The sequence below is a fragment of the Silene latifolia genome, chromosome Y (assembly GCF_048544455.1).
Source record: "Silene latifolia isolate original U9 population chromosome Y, ASM4854445v1, whole genome shotgun sequence".
NCBI lineage: Eukaryota > Viridiplantae > Streptophyta > Magnoliopsida > Caryophyllales > Caryophyllaceae > Silene > Silene latifolia.
Window position 1 is genome coordinate 159,994,814 of NC_133538.1, and position 20,488 is coordinate 160,015,301.

At 39.9% G+C, this 20,488-nt stretch overlaps 2 non-coding genes across 2 annotated transcripts; one reads left to right on the top strand and one right to left on the bottom strand.

Moving 5' to 3' along the window:
* Nucleotides 1-5,534: 5,534 nt before the first annotated feature.
* On the bottom strand, nt 5,535-5,641 carry LOC141637082 (small nucleolar RNA R71). The gene has a single exon (XR_012541644.1). It is a non-coding gene; the product is annotated as a small nucleolar RNA R71 (small nucleolar RNA).
* Nucleotides 5,642-15,818: 10,177 nt separating this feature from the next.
* LOC141636540 (small nucleolar RNA R71) lies at nt 15,819-15,925 on the top strand. The gene has a single exon (XR_012541146.1). It is a non-coding gene; the product is annotated as a small nucleolar RNA R71 (small nucleolar RNA).
* Nucleotides 15,926-20,488: the final 4,563 nt, after the last annotated feature.

The window sequence follows — 20,488 nt, forward strand, 5'->3', positions numbered from 1 at the left end:
TATTATTATTGTTATTATTATTATTATTATTATTATTATTATTATTATTATTATTATTATTATTATTATTATTATTATTATTATTATTATACACTCCAGACAATCTGACTGTTGCTTCCGCTAAAGGTATGTACCCTATACAATGATCCTTATAATTTATCTTACATGGTGGATGATGAAGACATGGCTACACCATGTAGATAGATGGGTGCGAGAAAGAGATATCACCATGGTAAAAATTGGAAATGGATCCTCTCCATTTCCTTTCTCTCTGTTTTCTCTCACAATCTCTTTAAATAATAATTTCTCCTTTCACTCCTATTTTTCCTTTATTTTTATACGTAAATTTAGAACCGTTAGATGTTGTCAAAATATGATCCGAACCATTTATAAGAACTTGCCTCTCCATTTCTTTTTAGGAAATGGAGAGAAAACGGACACGTAAAAATTGGGCATTTCCATGATTTTAGCTCTGTTGACTAAGGTCAAAGGTCGACCTTTCTTTTAGCACAAAATCTCGTTATAGACGGCAACTATCCGTCTATAACTAAAGACGGGCTAAGTAACATACCACATTATGCATAAGACAAACAACAACTTGCGTGGTGGGGCCTAAAAATGTCACCACTTTAAGGGTATTTGACCCGTCTCTTATTATAGACGGATATATCCGTCTATAGCAAGACTTGCTGTTCTTTTAATTAAATGGCTTGAGTTCAGTCGACACCTCTTTAATCCGTCTATTCCCGCTTTATTATTCCGCCTCGCCTACAAATTATAATAAAGTAATAGTAATACTAATATTATACAAGAATTCGACTAATTATTAATTCTAGCTAAGACGACTAATTATTATAAATTAGTAATTAAATGAGCTATTTAATCATTTAAGCGCGCAAAAGTCGAGACGGAGCAAGGTATACACGAGGGGTAAAATGCGACTAAAATTCTACTTATCAAATCTCCCCACACTTAAACCTTACTCGTCCTCGACTAAGCTCATTAATTGAACTAAGACCCTTAATATAAGAAGACTAGCTAAACTAATAATATACGATGAAAGGCAATTAGCGGGCCTTCTCCGTCCCTTCAACTCACGATGAAACACAATGAGGTATGTGCTCCATTACAAGGCAAGTGGGGGCTTGCAGAAAAATTGGACACATCCAACATTAAGCACACAAATATGCAATGGATGCATCAACAAAAATAATGACCACTTTCCTCATCTAAGTGGCGGAAATCAACTAAAAGGGAAACCATTCAAGGGTACACACTCCGCTATAGATACTAGTTCTCCAAGCCACTAAGTCCAAGAGGATACCAACAAGTCACCTCCAAGTGGTGTAAAACTAGGCTACTTTCGTCCACAATCGCTAAATGCTTTCGTCAAGGGTGATCAGATGGGTTGGAAGGATGATCCCTATGATGTTAGTGGCATATGACATGACAAATCTCATATTCTCTATAAAAATAAAGGCCAAGGATCGTCCCAAGCTCAACAAGGTGGCATAACAAAAAGTTTTTGGGAATGAAATGCTCAATCAATCAAACAAAAGAAAGTGGATTTGACTAGCATTCAAAATTTGACCTCGTTTCAACTTCCGCATTTCACATTTCAAAACTTTAAGATGGGGTTTCTCCTTTCCTTGCTAATGTCTTTTGCTTTCGCCAATCGCTTATTAGGCAACCGATTAACCTCTAGACAATAGCTTTTCGGGGTGATAGTCACTCTGTCTTTGGGCGGTTGAATTCACAACCGTGTAGGGGCCCAATTCAATGGATCCCTCTTCAAAGCACATCGAAGTGGTACACCTCCATTAAATTCCTCGGCAATTCAACAATTCAAAACATTTGAGGTTTCTTTGCCAATTAAAAACGATTGCACATTACAAAACTTTTGAAATGATCAGCACTTTAAACTTATTAATGAAAATGATTTTTGGGTTGCCAAACCACCAAATCAATCAAGGTCCCCTAGAAAAGTTCACCAAATCCGTTCACATTATAGGGTTGGATAGGTGACTCACATGCAAACCCTTGACTACGCCTTAGTCCATGGGACAAAAGATACTAGTATTACACAACCTAGGGTGTCTTGGAGGTGTTCTAGAAAACGAAGTATCAAGGACAAAAGTATCTACAATGGCCTTTTCTACACTAGTCAAGTTTTCCAATTAGGCATTTTTACAAAAATTTACCTAAATGCAACTACATGATGCAAACTATATATATATGAACATCCTAATGCACATGCTCTACCATCTATATGCCACATAAACTAATGCAAGCTCCTAACAACACATAGGCACACAATCGCCACATTCTCCAAAATACACTTCATATCCTCAACATACAAGCCCATCCTCCTCAAGTGTAACAAATGAAAAAAGATGGAAGGGAAAGAGGGTTTAGAACGATCATACCGCGGCGTCTTCATATTCCCTTATGATGTTTCAATTGAAGTGATGTACCTATGCGAGAAGAGACAAAAGCACACGTATATACAATTCTACACTAATAAGGTAGTTAACATGTTTTTGTCTTTTTGAAATATCCAATTTTTTGGGAAATTTTTTGATTTTTTTGAAAGGAAGGTGCAATAAAATGAATAACATGATTTTTAAATTTTTCAAATTTTTGTAGTTTTTATATAATGAATCTCCTCCCAACACTTAAAACGTGGCATTGTCCTCGATGGAATAAATGTAGGGAGGAAACTAAAATGAAAGTAAAGTATAAGTAAGGGAAGAGAATATATACAATTTGGTGGTTCTTGAGGGACTTCGCCAAACCTTTAATTCAAAATTTTGTTGCTTGAATCTCCAAGTGGTATGATCCATGTCACTCAAGGAATGAAGGAGTCGGTCAAAGGTTTTAGCAAAAGCCTCAAACAAGCATAAATAGCACCAAGCTATAGCATACCACAACCAACTTCTTCTCCAACGCTTCTTGTCATGATTCCTCTTACCCTCCTTGGCTCCCTTTGTTGGGTCCTTTTGATGGCTAGAACCCTTCATCTTGGAATGGTGGCTAGGCGGTAGTGATGTGATCATAATTAGAGCACATTTAGTCCCCGAATTAGCCTTGTTCCCATGCTTTTTAGTGCATATTTGGGTCATTTATTGTCTTTAGTTCTTTGTTTTGCATATTCTTTGAGGTTTTGATCCCTTGGTAGGAAAGGAGTACAAACCTTGCATTTTCATGGCAAAATGAGGCTAAATTGATTGAATTCAATGACCAAGCATCAAGGAGAGACAAGATTAGAAGGCCTTTGTACATACTATAGTAGATGGGCAATGATGAGAAAAGATCATTGCATCCCCGAGGAAATCCCCAAGGATTCTATGAAGAAAAAGGAAGAAAAGAAGAAGAAACGAGACTGCACAGCAATCCGTGCGTCTTCCGCAGAAGACGCCCGTCTCCACCACCACAATCCGTGCGTCTTCACCCCAAGACGCCCGTGCAAAAGACCCATAAGAGGCCCGTCTTCACTCCAAGACGCCCGGGCAGAGACCACCAAATCCGCCCGTCCCGTGCTAAAGACGCCTGGATTCTCAGGCAGACCCATTTCGTCTTCTTCAAGCTTCAAGGAAGGATGCACATCTTTTTCTAGAGACCGGAGTCTCCCTAGAGACCGGAGTCTTTCCAAAAAGACCGGCGTTTCCTTAAGTAGGGACTTAATCGTCATTTAAGCCCTTAGTTAACCCTAATTCATCCACCTAATCCCCACTATAAATACCTCATTAGTCTAATTAGAAGAGCATGTTCTTCTTAGCAATCTTTAGTGTAGTTAATATCAATCAAATCTCTCTTTAATCTTGTAATCAACAATTAATCAAGTTTTAATACAAGTTTTATTTCCTTAATCTCTCTCTTGTTCATCCTTTATTTTGGGTAATTGAAGATTATTTGGGTTATAATTGGGAGATTGACAACCTCTCAATCAAGCATCAAGTACTTCTTTTATTCTTTGCTTTATTATTGGAATCATTAGTCGGTATAATTCTCTTAATCCCTCTTTAATTATTGTTAATCACTTTCATTTATTCATCATGTTTCACTTTGTTAGTATGATTGACAACCTTGCTAGCATGTTCAACATGATAATGAGTGAGTAGTGCCTTAGCTAGGGTTAATGGTTAATTAGGGGAAACCAACATGGGGAATGATTCATGCTTAAATTAATATGCTTTCATAGTTTATTTGCTTGCTTGTTGTGATCTCAACTCATGCACATGTTATGTTTGATGAAATGTGAGCCTATGAATCCTTGCATTTCTTACCCATCACCTATCTTTTCAATGAGACTTATAAGACATAAACCAACTCGAGTCTCATTAGACCATGCATGTTGTTGAGTAGGGAAGACTAAGTCGACTTGTAGGTGTTGTACAATCTAATCGATTCGGCTCCGGGACCCAAACATTCCTAGGATTGTAAGATATAAACCAACTCGATCCATCACAACAATAATTGCTTGCTTATAATTTGAGAACATGTTCGTATGATCAATTCCCATGAATCCCCTATGACCCCATGACACCCTAGTGCTTTTTATCAGTTTACATCCCTTTTAATTCATCTTGCTTGTTTACTTTCATTGCTATTTAGTTTAGTGATCTTCTACATCAAACCTCAATTGTGACACCCCTAAGGAACCACTAGTTGCAATAGAAATCTCATCTCAATTCCCGTCCCTTGGGATCCGACGTTTACTTGCCTCTTTACTAATTGTAGAGTTGTTTGTGAAGTTATAAATTGTATTTTGGTCTAGGTGCTCCTAACGACAAGTAACCGAAAGATTTAGTAAAAATATGCCGACCAAAAATGGCGCCATTGCCGGGGACGGTGTTAACTTGATTTAGATTTTCTTATATTGTTATTAGTTGTGTCTTTCTTTGCCTTGGGGAAGTAAAACTCCTCAAGGTTTGTTCTAATTGTTTTCGAGTTGTTTGATATTTTGCATGTCTAGAAGGTCACAAGGTGACTTGTTACCCTTTGATCGTGAAATTGAAAGAACTTTGATAACCAATAGAAGACTTGCTAGGAGAACTTTGAGAGGTATTGGTGAGGTTGTAGATATTCAACCAAATACTATTGAGTTCATCAACCCTTTTGCAAGAGAAGGTGAGGAGAACCCAATACAAAATCAACCCACAATGCCTAAGTTTTCATCACATTCCGTACCCACCGAGGAGAACGTACCCAATGGTACTCCCACACCACAACATCTAACCGGAAATTTTATTGCCAAATCCGCATTTATCCAATTAGTCGAAAGAAGCCAACTTGGGGGGATGCCTAGTGAAGACCCTCATTCTCATATGGAGACTTTTTGTGACTATTGTGATGCGATTTCTCAAACCGGTGTAACTCAAGACCAAATACGATGGGTCTTATTTCCTTTTTCTCTAATTGGCACCGCGAAAAAATGGTTGAAAGGCCTTGATAAGGCTACTCTCGGAATTGATTCTTGGAAGAAGTTGGCTCTAACTTTCTTCAAAAAGTTCTATCCACCGGAAAAGACTAACATGCTAAGAGCTCAAATCACGGGCTTTAAGCAAAGGGATGAAGAATCTTTGTATGAAGCTTGGGAGCGGTTTAAGGGGATTTGTCGCTCATGTCCTCACCATGGATTTAGCGAGTGGTTTTTGGTACAACAATTTTGGAACGGTCTTTATGAAGATTCAAGGAAAATTCTCAACATGGGATCAAATGGAATGTTAGCCGAAGTTGATGACAATCAAACTTGGAAAAAAATTGAGGAAATGGCGGTCCATAACTCATAATATAGTAGACCTCGCAAGGCTACTAGAGGAGGAAAGCATGAAGTGGACTACATTACTCAATTGGGTGCTCAACTTAGTGCTCACATTGATACCATCAATTTGAAGTTTGAAAAAGCTATGGCTAGACTTGAAGAAGCCTCAAAATCACCAAAGCATCATGTTAATGCCATGACGGCATCTTCATCAATCCCAAGTGGGATATGTGAGAATTGTGGAACTTTGGGACATGACCAAAGTGAATGTAGGGGAACAAATGAACAAGTGAATGCTTTCCAAGCATACAAGAGTGGTACCCCTTATTCAAACTATTACAATGAAAACACCAAGTTCCATCCAAATCTCTCATACAAAAGCCAAAATGTTCAAAACCCTCAAACAACATACACCCCACCTCCCATGAGAAACCAAAATCAAAGACCCTTTTACAACCAAAACCAAGGTTACCAAAATCAATCTCCATACAATCAACAAAATGACCAAGGTTATGATGTTCAAAAAGCGGTCCTTCAAATGCAAAAGAATCAACAAGAGTTTTTCACTCGAATGCAAAAGGATAGTCAAGCAAAGGAAACCACCATCAACAACATCCTAGCTCACACCAAAATGTTGGAAACCCAATTGACTCAACTAGCATCTTCAAGCTCACAAAGACAAAAGGGGCAATTACCACCTCAAAGTAATCCCCCAAGACATGAAACGGTTAGTGCCATTCACTTGAGGAGTGGTACAAGGTATGAAGCACCGAAGAAGCAAGTTGAGGATGAAGTTGTGGAAGCTAGTGATAAAGAAGAAATTGTGCAAAACTCCAAGGATGGAGAACCATCAAAAGAAGAAATTTCAAAGAAAAATGAAGACAAGGTCAAGGAGAAGGAGCCCATTGTGATTAGACTTCCTTTTCCAAGTCGTCAATGCAAGCCCAAATTTGATGACCAACTTGGAAAATTTATGGAAATTGTGAAGAATTTGGAAGTCTCAATTCCTTTCACGGAATTAATAAAGCACGTGCCGGCCTATGCAAAATACATGAAAGACATCCTCACAAAGAAGAAGTCAATTCGGAAGCTTGAGACTATCGTCTTCACTAAGGTGAGTAGTGCAATACTTCAAGGGAGTTCACCTCCAAAACTCAAAGATCCAGGAAGCTTCTCAATACCGTGTACCATTGGCGACACCATGATCAACAAAGCCTTATATGATCTAGGGGCTAGTGTGAGTGTTATGCCGTACTCGGTGAGTAAAAGGTTGGGGATGGGAGAGCTTAAATGCACCAATATCACACTCCAAATGGCCGATATATCGATGAAGACACCATTAGGGATATGGGAAGATGTTCCCGTAAGAATTGGGAAATTTTTCATCCTAGTGGACTTTGTCATTGTTGACATGGAAGAAGACTCCAACATTCCAATCATTCTAGGAAGACCTTTATTACACACCGCGGGTGCGGTGATTGATGTGAAGCATGGAGAGCTCACTCTAGAAGTAGGAGATGAGAGCATAACTTTCAATCTTGACAAGACCATGAGAGCTCCCCGTTTGCATGAACCATGTTTTATGGTTGATCATTATAGCCGGAAGGATGATAAGAAGAAGTCGGAATTCCAATGGAAGAAGAAAACTGAAGATGCTCCATTCAAAGAGCAAGTGAATTATAACAAAGAGAGTTTGAAAAGCTCACCAAAGTCGAGCAATGAAGAGGATGACCTCATTGGCCAAGACAAGAAAATGGGAGAGTTGTCTCCATCAACTCAAGAGATCTTTAGTTATCAAGTGGATGAAGTTTGTGGTCTTTGGGACGATGAGTTTGAAGGGATTTTAAATCCCTATATTGGTAATGCTATCAATCAAGACCGACAACAAGGGCAAAGGTCTATTGAAGATCTTTATCATGATAATGAACAAGCTTTTGATTACTTCTTCAAGGTGTTGAGCAACATCACCAACACCTTGGACATGCCCCCATGACATCTCACTAAGGATGAGAGCTTGGTGGAGTCCTCCCTAAACCACCATTTGTAAATATTTCTAACTCCCTACCTCGCATTTTAATTCTTACATTGCATTTTTGTCATTCTTGGATTCTTATGCTTTGATCAAGATAATTATCATTTTTGAGAGAAGTGAGGGAGGGACTAATGATTCAATTGATGTGTAGTGCTTTAGCTTAGTGTGGGGATAGCAATTGCCTAGGCTATTCATGCCTTAGTAGTGCCCCCACAATGAAGAACACGGGATTTTGAAGAATGAAAAATGACAAGGGATATGCAAGTACACGGATGGAACTGAATCCGGGTAAAACAGGGAGAATCCGAGCGTTTTCAAGGGAATCCGCCCGTCTTCAGGCAATCCGGGCGTCTTTGTAAGAATCCGCTCGTCCATCTGAACGGAAATTTTGAAATTTTGGGACTGTTGATAAATCCGAGCGTCCTGCAAGAGAAGACGCCCGTCCTCAGAAAGACGCCCGTCCTGAAAGGAAAGACGCCCGTCTTTTTGGCTGGGAAAAACAAGAAATCTCACTGGAAGAGAATCCGCCCGTCTTGAAGACGCCCACGATTGAACAATCTGAGCGTCTTTACTGAAAGACGCCCGTCTTTAGGTGAGAACTCTGAAGCTGAAACAAGCAGAATCCGAGCGTCCCGAAGGAAAGACGCCCTTCTTCCCCTGCAAATCAAAATTTTCGGGTCTTTTATAAACCCCATCCCCCATTCATTTCTTCATTTCTTCATTCAAAACACTACCCATAAACCCATAAACCCCAAAACTCAAAACCCTCATCCTCTCCATCACAAAAACAAGATTTCCTCAACCACATTCATCAAAATCAAATCAAATCATCCTTCTAACAAAAATTAATCACTCCTCTTTCAACAAAAATCAAACCAAGCACCAAAATCTTCAACCTTTGAGTCGATTTTTGAAATTATAAAGGCAAAGCCTTTGACCTTAAAATCGATTTGGGTATACTTGGAAATTGAAGATTTTCACTCTTTTCTTGGTTAAATCATCAATGGCAAGGACAAAAGGAGCAACAAAGGCACCTAAGGCAAAGGCACTATGAACAAGACAAAAAAGTCTTCAAGCAAAGAAAGCCTCATTGGCTATGGTGGTAGCTAGCTCAAACTTGGAAGTGCAACAACAACAACCTCCCTTGGAAGCAACAACATCAACAACTCCGGAAATTGCTCAACTTTCGAACTATCCGGAGGTAATTTTCATCTCTAACTCCCATAGGGAAACATTTACCAAGTATGCTAGAAAATCCTTTCTATCCACCAAGTTTATTTGTGAAGATGCCTTAGATAAGTTGAGTGTCCTTGAGCAAACTAAAGCCATCTTTGAAGCCATGGGGTTGGGAAAATTGTTTGCAACAAAAGAATTGACATACCCCTCCCTTACCTTAGAATTCTTGAGTTCTTTGAAAGTTACTAAGGTAGAGACAATGGAAAACATCGAGTTCCGCCTAGCTAATGTGAGTAGGCGCATCACCTTTAAAGAATTGGGCAAAGCATTCACATAGATATTTCAAGAATCCCGGAAAGTATGACCCCGCTCCTCTTTGTGAGGCGATTTCCGCAAGGAAATTTGAGAACTATCATGCTAGTCGCGCTCTATTAGTCCACCATCCGGGCATTAGAGTGTGGTATAAGGTCATAGGGAATACCATCTTTGCAAGAAAAGACACCAACCACTTTACCAAGCTCGATTGTGTTCTTCTTGAGTCGGCCTTAAATATTGGAACGGAATTCACCAAGCCTTTCAATTCTCTAAGGCTTTTGGTGGATAGATGGCTAAATGTTGATTGTGGGAAGCAAGGCACCACCGTTATTGTAAATGGAGGTCTAGTCACTCTTTTGGCAAAGTACTTTGATCCGAATTTCAACAAGGATAGCAAGTGATACTCGTCGTGAGGTGTCAAAAATAAATTTATAATCTCCAACTACAACTATAGCTAGCGGCAGTCGGGTTGAACCACAGAGAGGCAGACGTAATTTCTAGTTGTTTAAATTCGATCTAAGGTAACAATAAGGTGGGGGTTTGATTGGATTTGGTCTACAACTAATGAGCAATAAAATAAAGTGAACTAAGTAAACGGATGAAATCAAGTATAAAAAGAGGTACTAGGATGGTCGGTTCGTTATAGTTTCGGCGGCAGCATACTAAATAGGTCTAAATCGAACACATGTGAGGCGGGAAACAAGAGGTCCTCTCGGTCCACTCTTAACAGATAGCATCTTTCGATCTCACTATAAGTCCCTAATATCACTAATACTGACTCTCATCCTGAAAAGTGACTAATAATCTAAACTTTACCTATCTTTCGATCTCAGCACAGTTTAGTCATTTTAATTGGTGATCTAACAACTTTCCATATCTTTCGATCTAATGGGTCAGTCATAAATTAAGCATCTAACTGGTCGCATGCATTCGATTCGTTAAATACAACATTAAAATCAATTAAAACGAAAGGTAACCTCACGTGGTCAGTCGATCGACCAGGTATGGCAGTCGATCGACTGACACGCGATTTCAGTCCAAATTAATACTACGCCGCCTACGCTATAATTTCCATACATCCTAGCACAATTGATTTAGCTACTCATGGCTATGGCAAAAATAACAATAATATTGACGATAAAGATTACTGAATTCATGCTAAAAATAGTGGAACAAACAATTAACATAAAGTGATAAAACGGTTTCGGGAAACTAACTAACAATTCTATACTAATAACGAAGTAAGAGTGAATTCAAATAAGGCAGAAGAATACCGAGATTGCAGAGGAATGATTAAGAATAAGTACGAAATTCCAATGCTAAAACAATATTCCGAACCCTAATAGCAACTGAATGTTACTGTGTAAAACTTAGATAAAAATCGGATCAAAACTGGATGCCTCTATCTGATGTTCTAGGTTACGTTATATAGCAAACATACGTAACACTTATTATCAAAACCTAAACATAATGGGCTTCAAATTCCTCGATCTTTTAATTTTAAATGCTGGATAGCGGCTTGGTCGATCGACTAAGCATGGCAATCGATCGATCGCTCTTGATGTCTGATAGCTTCGAACCGCAGTTTGGTCGATCGACCGATGGTAGTGGTCGATCGACGCTTTAGCTCAAACTACTGACTTCTATAATCTCGTGGATTTGTCTTTTGGGCCTTGAATTGCGCACCAAGCTCGTTCCTTAAGCGAATACTTCACGTCAAATGCAATGCAGGATACTCGGGGACGGATTTAGCTCGATTTCCGCTGGATTCTTCACATTTCTGCAATAATGTACAAAAATACGGAAGTAGACGAAAATAGGGAGAAATGTAGCATAAACTACATGAATGAGCTGTGAAATGCGTGTAAAATGGGATGTAAAACATCATATAAAAGACACGCTTCAAACTTTCCCAAACCAAACCCTTGCTTGTCCCCAAGCAAGAACTAGACTCGATCTAATGACCTAATGGAACGAGTTCAATCTCAGAGCGAATTACAACATGTAAAGCCTAAACCATTTTAATGCAATAACCAACAATCACTTAGCAATGCGAATCATGCACACGAGTTATGGAGTCGTTAAAAGCATGCTGAACCGTCAACTGTAGAGACTTATCAAATCGGACTCTCACGGGTCGCTCATATCACTCAAATAAGCACAAGTGAAAAATGTAAAGATAGAAAGAATTCATTTGTAGTGACACTCACCTAACTACGACCTATAAGAACATGCCTGCAATATAATATGGAAACAATCTCTACAACCGTACGTACGCATTCCAACCAACAAGAGACCATGACACATGCCGAGGTATATATGTGGATATGTGAGGTATGGGTAAGAAGAGGCAAAACATTTATGGAAAAGTGGAGGTACAGGTGATCAAGCTAGTACCGAAACGGAACCATATGGCAACATCCAACTTCTTGCTCAAAAACAAATGAAACGGTTCTATAGCAAGCACAAATCTCACAATCTCTAGGTATAAAGGTAATCAACTAACTCCCCATAAGATATGGATAATACATGGGAGCAAAAATTGCCAAAAGATAAGGATTTGAATTATGCGAATTTGATTTCTTTTCCTTTCTCTCGAACCTCAGTCGATCGACCTGTAATACCAGTCGATCGACCGCTTAAACAGTATAGAACCTCTTTTTTCATTTTCTTTTTGAAACATTTTTTCACTTCTTTTTTTTTTCCTTTTCAACTTTGTTTCTTTCCTTCCTTTATTTTCATTCTCCCAACTAAATCTCAATAAGAGCATTTACAACCAAAAACTAAGTAACAATCCCAAGAACACGGACTACTAGCTTGACAAAGGACATGCTATATGTAGGATGTAGTAATTGGACAAAAAGGCTATTTTTGGCAGTGTGGGGTTCATGGGCAAAACGAATAAAGGGAAACCTCTACCACATGTGTCAACTAACCACAAACCGAATTCATACAGGTATTAAGCAGATTAAGTTCATATTTATGCACATTTATGTAACATGTCTCATAAGGAGTACTACTCACATCCTAGATAAACTGGTCATAGATGTCACCAGTTATAGGCTCTAAATCTCAGAAATATGATGTAGTTTGCCAATTTTCTAAGTCAAGTCTCAAGTTTCAGCAAAATATTAACGAAAACTCGTAGACTATGCATATATGATTCTACTAATAACATATCAATCAAGCAAGGCTTAGGCATAAACAAATGCAAATGCAATATCATCCTTGAAATACTACCGTTCCGACTCTACCTATATGCTAAAATAAACATGCATTTTATTTGAAATGTTTGAAATTTTTCAATTTTTTTTGAATTTTTTGAATATAAGAATGAAATAAACAATGCAAAACAAAATGTAAACGTGAATGCAAGCAAATGATATGTGATGCAAAACTCTTCCCCAAACCAAATCACACAATGTCCCCATTGTGCAAAATCATGTAATGAAGAAAAGAGAAATGGGAATTTGCGAGAAAATTAACAAATAAAACATGAAGTGAAGTGGAATTCGGGAACTCACAAGACTTTAAGCGCAGCAAAGGAAACCTCCCCAAACCAGCGTGAGCTAGGAGGTTTCAGTAGCCAGCAGTGCTACTAATAAGGACCTCAAAAGACAAACAAAGAACCACGCATAAATCGAGAAAGACAACAATGAAGCGGTATTATGTGCATAATTGGGAAAAATAGAAGAAATAAAAAAAATGACGGAAGATAAATTGGAGTAGAAAACTCCCTTAAGTCCGCAAATTGACCAAACATAGCAGGAGAGAGGTCGTAAACAGGTACAGCAGTGCAGGTCGGTCGATCGACCACGGTCGATCGACCATATAGCTCAGTCGATCGACCGAGGTGAAAGGAACAGTAGCTCCTGGAACCTGCAAACCAGTCGATCGACCAATGTTGCCAGTCGATCGACCGAAGATACTGCTGTAACTTCTTATTTCTTCGTATTTGCTCAATTACTTGAGCTAAAGAGGTCTAAAAACCTGCAAGTGCACAATAATACGCGCCCAAAATTGCGCAAAACCCAAAATAAAGTCTCAAGTGTATAAAATCCTAAGCAAGCAAAATAAAATGCGAAGTTTCGCGCACACAAAAGCAATAAAAAGTGTTTAACAAAAGCAAATAAAAAGTTTGGAAAACATGTGATCAACTAGTAGTTGATCTAGAACGGCCACGGAATGGCCCACTTCGTCGGCTTCTGGCTACTAGAGGTAGCCTCAACGGTGCTTATCTTATCAGTTGCACCCTTCTTAGCTTCCACGTCCGTATGGCTCAACGGATCAACACTTTCATCATCTCCCTAGTCAATGACTTCTTCAGACTCGTCAAAGTCCAAGTCGGACTCCCTTGCCTTAACCGGTTCGTCATCAACTTCCTCATCAGTGGCATAGCTAAGGCAACCAAGACCTCCTCGTGAAACGATTGGCTTCTTTGCGGCTGGAGTGACTTGCAGCTCTTCCTTCCCCAAACCAGCTCCTACAATATCAGAAATAGACAAATCTTCCTCCAATTTGCTCCCAATCTGGGGTGGAGGGGTTACAACAGGAATAGAGATAGGTAAATCAGGAAGCACAAAGTACGATTTCTTGTCAGAAACCGTATTACAAGTCACATGCCACATGGGGTCCTTTTTCTTAGCCGGCTGGGCAAAGACAATAGAATGCTTCCCTACTTTGAAGGTCAGGATCCTAGAACCAACATCAATAACTGCACCAACAGTGTGCAGAAACGGCCTACCTAGAATGATAGGTATGTGGGCATCCTCAGGCATATCTAGGACGACAAAGTCAACAAGGAAGAAAAACTTCCCTATTTGCACGGGGATGTCTTCTAGGACTCCTATTGGCTGGACCGCAGATCGGTCAGCCATCTGTACTGTCATATCTGTCACTACGAACCTAGTCAATTTGAGCTTCCTAGCAAGGCTTAGGGGCATGACGCTTATAATAGCTCCTAAGTCACATAATGCCTTCTCAATAGAGAAGGTACCTATATTGCAAGGAACAAAAAAACTACCCGGGTCCTCTAGCTTATGGGGTGCAGTATGAGACAAATAAGAGCATGACTCTTTGGTTAATGTGATAGTATGCACATTTTCAAGTGACTTTTTCTTAAACAAGAGCTGTTTCATGAATTTAGTGTAGGCAGGCACTTGATTGACCAACTCAAGGAAAGGAACTTGTACATTCAAACTACGAATAACCTTTTCAAATTTATTGAAAGATACCTGTTCCTTTGTCGGCACTAGTCTCTCTGGATATGGGGCTGAGAGAAGTACCTTAGCCCTCTCTTCTAAGTCTCGCATGCCGGCATCCGTGGACTTAGGCTGAAAGTCCACCACCTTCACCCTATTGAAGCTTGAACCCTCCTCAGACCGTCTCAAATGTGAGCCATTGACCGACATTGGGTCGAACTTCGAATCGGGACGGACCCATCAAAGACTCGGGTCTTGCCCCAATACTTTCGGAGTTGTCGAACCCCAGAACAAATGGTCTCTTAAATTATCGGGCATTGAAGGACGAAATTTCTCAATATCGTAGGGGTCTCGGTCGATTGACCACCTTGCTCGATCGATCGACCGAGGTGTACAGATTCGAAGCTCCTGAACCCGCATATCGGGCCGATCGACCGGGTATATCGATCGATCGACCGATATACCCGTAGACGCCTTGTTCTTGTTATTTTTCGTTAAAGCTTTCTTTTGACTCGGTTCCGCCTCATTCTTTTCAGGGGCATCCTCGACCATAGCAGGCCCCTCCAGGCTAGACCCACTCCTCAAAGTAATGGCATTCAGGGTATTTTTCTGGCCAGTTTGAGTCGGTAAGTGTCCGGGAGCTCGAGTGGTACTCTTACTATCCAATTGAGCAATTTGGCTCTCTAGTAGCTTCATCCCGGCCTCTCTAGCTTGGGACTCCTTCAAAGAAGAAAGTTCTTAAACTCAAAGAAAATCGGAATTCAGGATTGTTCTCACTGCGGCACATATGGAGGCTTTTGGTATTGTTGTTGCTTATGATGAGGGGGCACATAAGCTTGCTTCTGTTGCTGTTGTGGAGGTTGAGTCGGATTCAGGACATTCTGGCTACTCCACCTCAAGTTGGGGTGGACATTCGGCTTATAGTACGTGTTTGTCTGCCTATAGTGTTGAAAGGCAGCACAAGACTCATAGGGGACAGAACAATTTTTTGAGACATGCCCCTCAGCTCCACATCTTCTACTGACGAAAGGACCGTCTGAAACAGCGTTAACATGGTACATCCCTCCTTTAGAACCTCCTCCCAACTCATATTTGTCAAACCTTGCAGTGAGAGCTTCTAGTGCGAACAGAGGAAAATTCAAAGACTCTCCTCTGGTTTCCTCTCGAATTCCCATATTCAGCCTTATGAGTGGCCAAATCATTGATGATCTTCTACCCCTTAGTCTCTCCCATGTTCTCAGCAAATCGGCCATTGGCTGCAGCATCCAAAATAACCCTCTGATCGTCATACAGCCCATTATAGAACTGATTGCAAAGACTCCATTTTTCAAACCCATGGTGCGGTATGGTTCGCACCAGTTTCTTGAAACGGACCCATGCTTCATGAAAGTTCTCATCAGGCCCTTGTTTAAAGCTCGTGATCTGAGCTCTAATGGCATTCGTCTTCGAGGCAGAGAAGTACTTTTTGTAGAATGCCAGGGCTAAGGAATTCCAGTCGGTGATCCCATGAGCGGCTCGGTCCAGATCTCTATACCACTCCCTTGCAGCATCACGAAGGGAGAAAATGAACATGGTCTCCTTGATCTGGTCTTGGGTCACAACGGCCGGCGGGGGTATAGAGCAGCAATAATCAATAAAAATCTCCATGTGCTTGGCTGCATCTTCATTTGCAGCTCCCTCGAACTGGTTTCTCTCAACTAGGTTAATATAGGAAGGCTTTGGCTCGAATTTTCTCGCCTCCCCAGGTAGTTCAAATCTTTTGTAGAGATTCGCAGCTGTAGGCTCTGAGTGACTAGCAATGGTTGCTTCTTCAGCCATGACTGGGATTTCTGGAGAAGTAACTGTCTCAGCTGAAGAAATTGAAGCAGGAGATGTAGGTGGATCTCCTTCGAACAGAGCGTTCTCGTAGTAGCTTGACAGAGTACTCAGCTCTTCCTCTGTCGGTAATACCCTTTGTGATCGTCTCAACTCGCGCAAGGATTTCTCGATCTCAGGATTTAATGGTACTAGTTCACCACCCTGTGACCTGCGCATAAGAAGAAACTACAAAAAGAATATAAGAAAAGTTTAAGGAACGGAAGTCCCTTAAACTAAAGAAAGACTGAATAAAATAACAACTAAAAATTAGAACAATTGCCTCCCCGGCAACGGCGCCAAAATTTGATACCCGTCGTGAAGTGTCAAAAATAAATTTATAATCTCCAACTACAACTATAGCTAGCGGCAGTCGGGTCGAACCACAGAGAGGCAGACGTAATTTCTAGTTGTTTAAATTCGGTCTAAGGTAACAATAAGGTGGGGGTTTGATTGGATTTGGTCTACAACTAATGAGCAATAAAATAAATTGAACTAAGCAAACGGATGAAATCAAGTATAAAAAGAGGTACTAGGATGGTCGGTTCGTTATAGTTTCGGCGGCAGCATACTAAACAGGTCTAAATCGAACACATGTGAGGCGGGAAACAAGAGGTTCTCTCGGTCCACTCTTAACAGATAGCATCTTTCGATCTCACTATAAGTCCCTAATATCACTAATACTGACCCTCGTCCTGAAAAGTGACTAATAATCTAAACTTTACCTATCTTTCGATCTCAGCACAGTTTAGTCATTTTAATTGGTGATCTAACAACTTTCCCTATCTTTCGATCTAATGGGTCAGTCATAAATTAAGCATCTAACTGGTCGCATGCATTCGATTCGTTAAATACAACATTAAATCAATTAAAACGAAAGGTAACCACACGTGGTCAGTTGATCGACCAGGTATGGCAGTCGATCGACTGACACGCGATTTTAGTCCAATTTAATACTACGCCGCCTACGCTATAATTTCCCTACATCCTAGCACAATTGATTTAGCTACTCATGGCTATGGCAAAAATAACAATAATATTGACGATAAAGATTACTGAATTCATGCTAAAAATAGTGGAACAAACAATTAACATAAAGTGATAAAACGGTTTCGGGAAACTAACTAACAATTCTATACTAATAACGAAGTAAGAGTGAATTCAAATAAGGCAGAAGAATACCGAGATTGCAGAGGAATGATTAAGAATAAGTACGAAATTCCAATGCTAAAACAATATTCGAACCCTAATAGCAACTGAATGTTACTGTGTAAAACTTAGATAAAAATCGGATCAAAACTGGATGCCTCTATCTGATGTTCTAGGTTACGTTATATAGCAAACATACGTAACACTTATTATCAAAACCTAAACATAATGGGCTTCAAATTCCTCGATCTTTTAATTTTCGTCTGGGATAGCAGCTTGGTCGATCGACTAAGCATGGCAGTCGATCGACTGCTCTTCAGTGTACAGTAGCTTCTGGAACCCGCAGGTTGGTCGATCGACTGATGGTAGTGGTCGATCGACTGCTTTAGCTGCTACTTGACTTCTATAATCTCGTGGATTTGTCTTTTGGGCCTTGAATTGCGCACCAAACTCGTTCCTTAAGCGAATACTTCACGTCAAATGCAATGCAGGATACTCGGGGACGGATTTAGCTCGATTTCCGCTGGATTCTTCACATTTCTGCAATAATGTACAAAAATTGGGAAGTAGACGGAAATAGGGAGAAATGTAGCATAAACTACATGAATGAGCTCTGAAATGCGTGTAAAATGGGATGTAAAACATCATATAAAAGACACGCATCAGCAAGTATGTGGCGAAAAAGGGGGGTCATCTCATTGATATGGATGCTATGATTAACAAGTACAAGTGGGTTACCCATAACCCTCTTGACACCAAGTATGGGTGGCTCACCAATGAGGCTAGATCTTTTACTTTGCCTTCTAAGATTTGTCGTTTGAGTGTCCATCGGACCAACTACCTCCTTCCCCTCTCAAAAGAAGCCGAATACATTATCCGACAACAAAGGGATGAAGTTGAAATGCCCTCCTCTTCCATTGTCACACCACCCTATCCTTTCAAGTACCAAGAGTTCAAAACCGAAGGTGTTGAAGCAAGCAAAGATTATATGACTCTACTTATGCAAGAGATGCACAAGCAAGCTTTTAAGGATCGGTAAGATGCTTACTTAGCCCAATATCCACCCCTCCTTCATTTAGCTAGGCAAGGACTACTTGATCCTTCATGTCCTTTGCCTAGTTGGGCGGATAGGGAAGTCTTCTTTCCGAGTGCATCTAGGGGTGAGATTCCGGGTGACGATGAGGTTGTCGGTGATGAGGTTGTTGATAGCATTGATGAAGAGGCTAGTGAAGAAGAAGAAGAGGATGATGAAAAAAGTGAACAAGAAAGTGAAGAGGGAAGTGGTGATGAGTCCACTTCTATTGAGAAAGATGATGATAATGATGATATGGTGGAAGACTAGCAAGCTTTGGAGGCTCCTACCCTCTTGAGGTTTGCTTACTTCTTTCTTTGTTTTATTTACTTTATCTTGATCATGGTTGGTTGAGTCCTAGCAACATAGAGGACTAACACCTCGGCCCCATTGAGGTGTTCTTATTTCGTTGTTCCCACCTTTTGAAAATCCAAAATGACAAATTTAGTTTCATGCATTGCATCTTGTGTGCATGAACTACCCCAACTTTAGGACATTAGAAATAATGTCTAACTCGGTTTGGGGAAGTACATGCATACGCAACGGGAGGCAATCTAAATTACGCTCTCCGTCATAAACAAAAAACCATGCATCATGTAGTGTAGCTTAGTGTAGCTTGCATTTAGAGTAGAATTCATGCATCATCCTTGCATGATTTCCCATCATTTTGGCCATTGAGGACAATGCCCTTATTAGTGTGGGGATGGGGAATTCTAACTTAACTTTTATTCAAAAATCCAAAAAAATTGAAAAATTTGAAAAATCATAAAAATTGAAAAATTGAAAAACCAAAAATAAGTTCATTTCCTTTGTAGCGTAGTCATGTATATATTGTTGTATATATTGTGTTTGTTTTATCCTTGTTCACATTGATCGACTACGCTACATCCGAGACATGAGGATATTGAAGACCGCATGGTATGATCTTTCCAATCTCCTTTTTCCTCTTTATGTTAATGACTATGTGGCTTTATTTTGATTGATGCGGTATAACAATGTGAACTTAGGACTTGCATTTAGTTTATATGTCATATTAGTTGGTAGAATCATTTGCATTAGGATGTTTATATGGAAGTTGCATCATGGCATGTAGTTTGCATGTTAGAAAAATTTTGCGAAACCGTCTACTTGGGAAGCTTGACAAGTGTATATAGGCCCTAGTAGATGCTTTTTCTTCTTAAGACTTTGCTTGTTAGAATACTTGTAAAACACTCTAGGATGTGTCATGCTAGTATCCTTTGACCCATGGATTAAGGCCTAGTCAAGAGTACCTTGTGGTGTGATAACTCCTTGTCCACCGTTTATTCCAAGGTGACCCTTGAAACCATGCATCCATCCATCATCCATGTTCTACCACATTTTTGTCATCAAAGGGAATGGGCACAAAAAAAAATCAATTTGAGTTCAATGAAATGAAAAGTGAAAGAAAGTTTGCAAAAATGCATCAAATGAAAAGAGAAGCAAAAATAGAACTCCTAAAGCTTCAAATATAAGCCACCTTCACTACATATGGGGTGACTTTGAAAATGTTCAAAGAGAAATGCAAAGAAAAGTTGAAAGTTGTCAAGTGTTGAAATGCCAAAAATCAAAAATAAATGGCAAAGAAAGTGTTCTCAAATGTCAAATGCCATAAGAAATTGGGGGGAAAAACAAAAACAAAAGCAAACTCCCAAAGTGAAACTCAAATATCCATTGATCCCTTTATCCATCGTATCCATTTTTGTGCATGGTAGAGAGGGGACGACCCTTCTTCTTGTCTAGGCAAGAGGGGGAATTCCGCGATCCTCCAGTGTTTCTAACACCATAGGGAGTCTATTCTTGACAAAAGCATTTAACGATTAAGGACAAAAGTACCCTAGCTTGACACAGTTTGGAGGTGATTTATTGGTATCCTTCTAGGCTTAGTAGTTTGAAGAAATTGCATC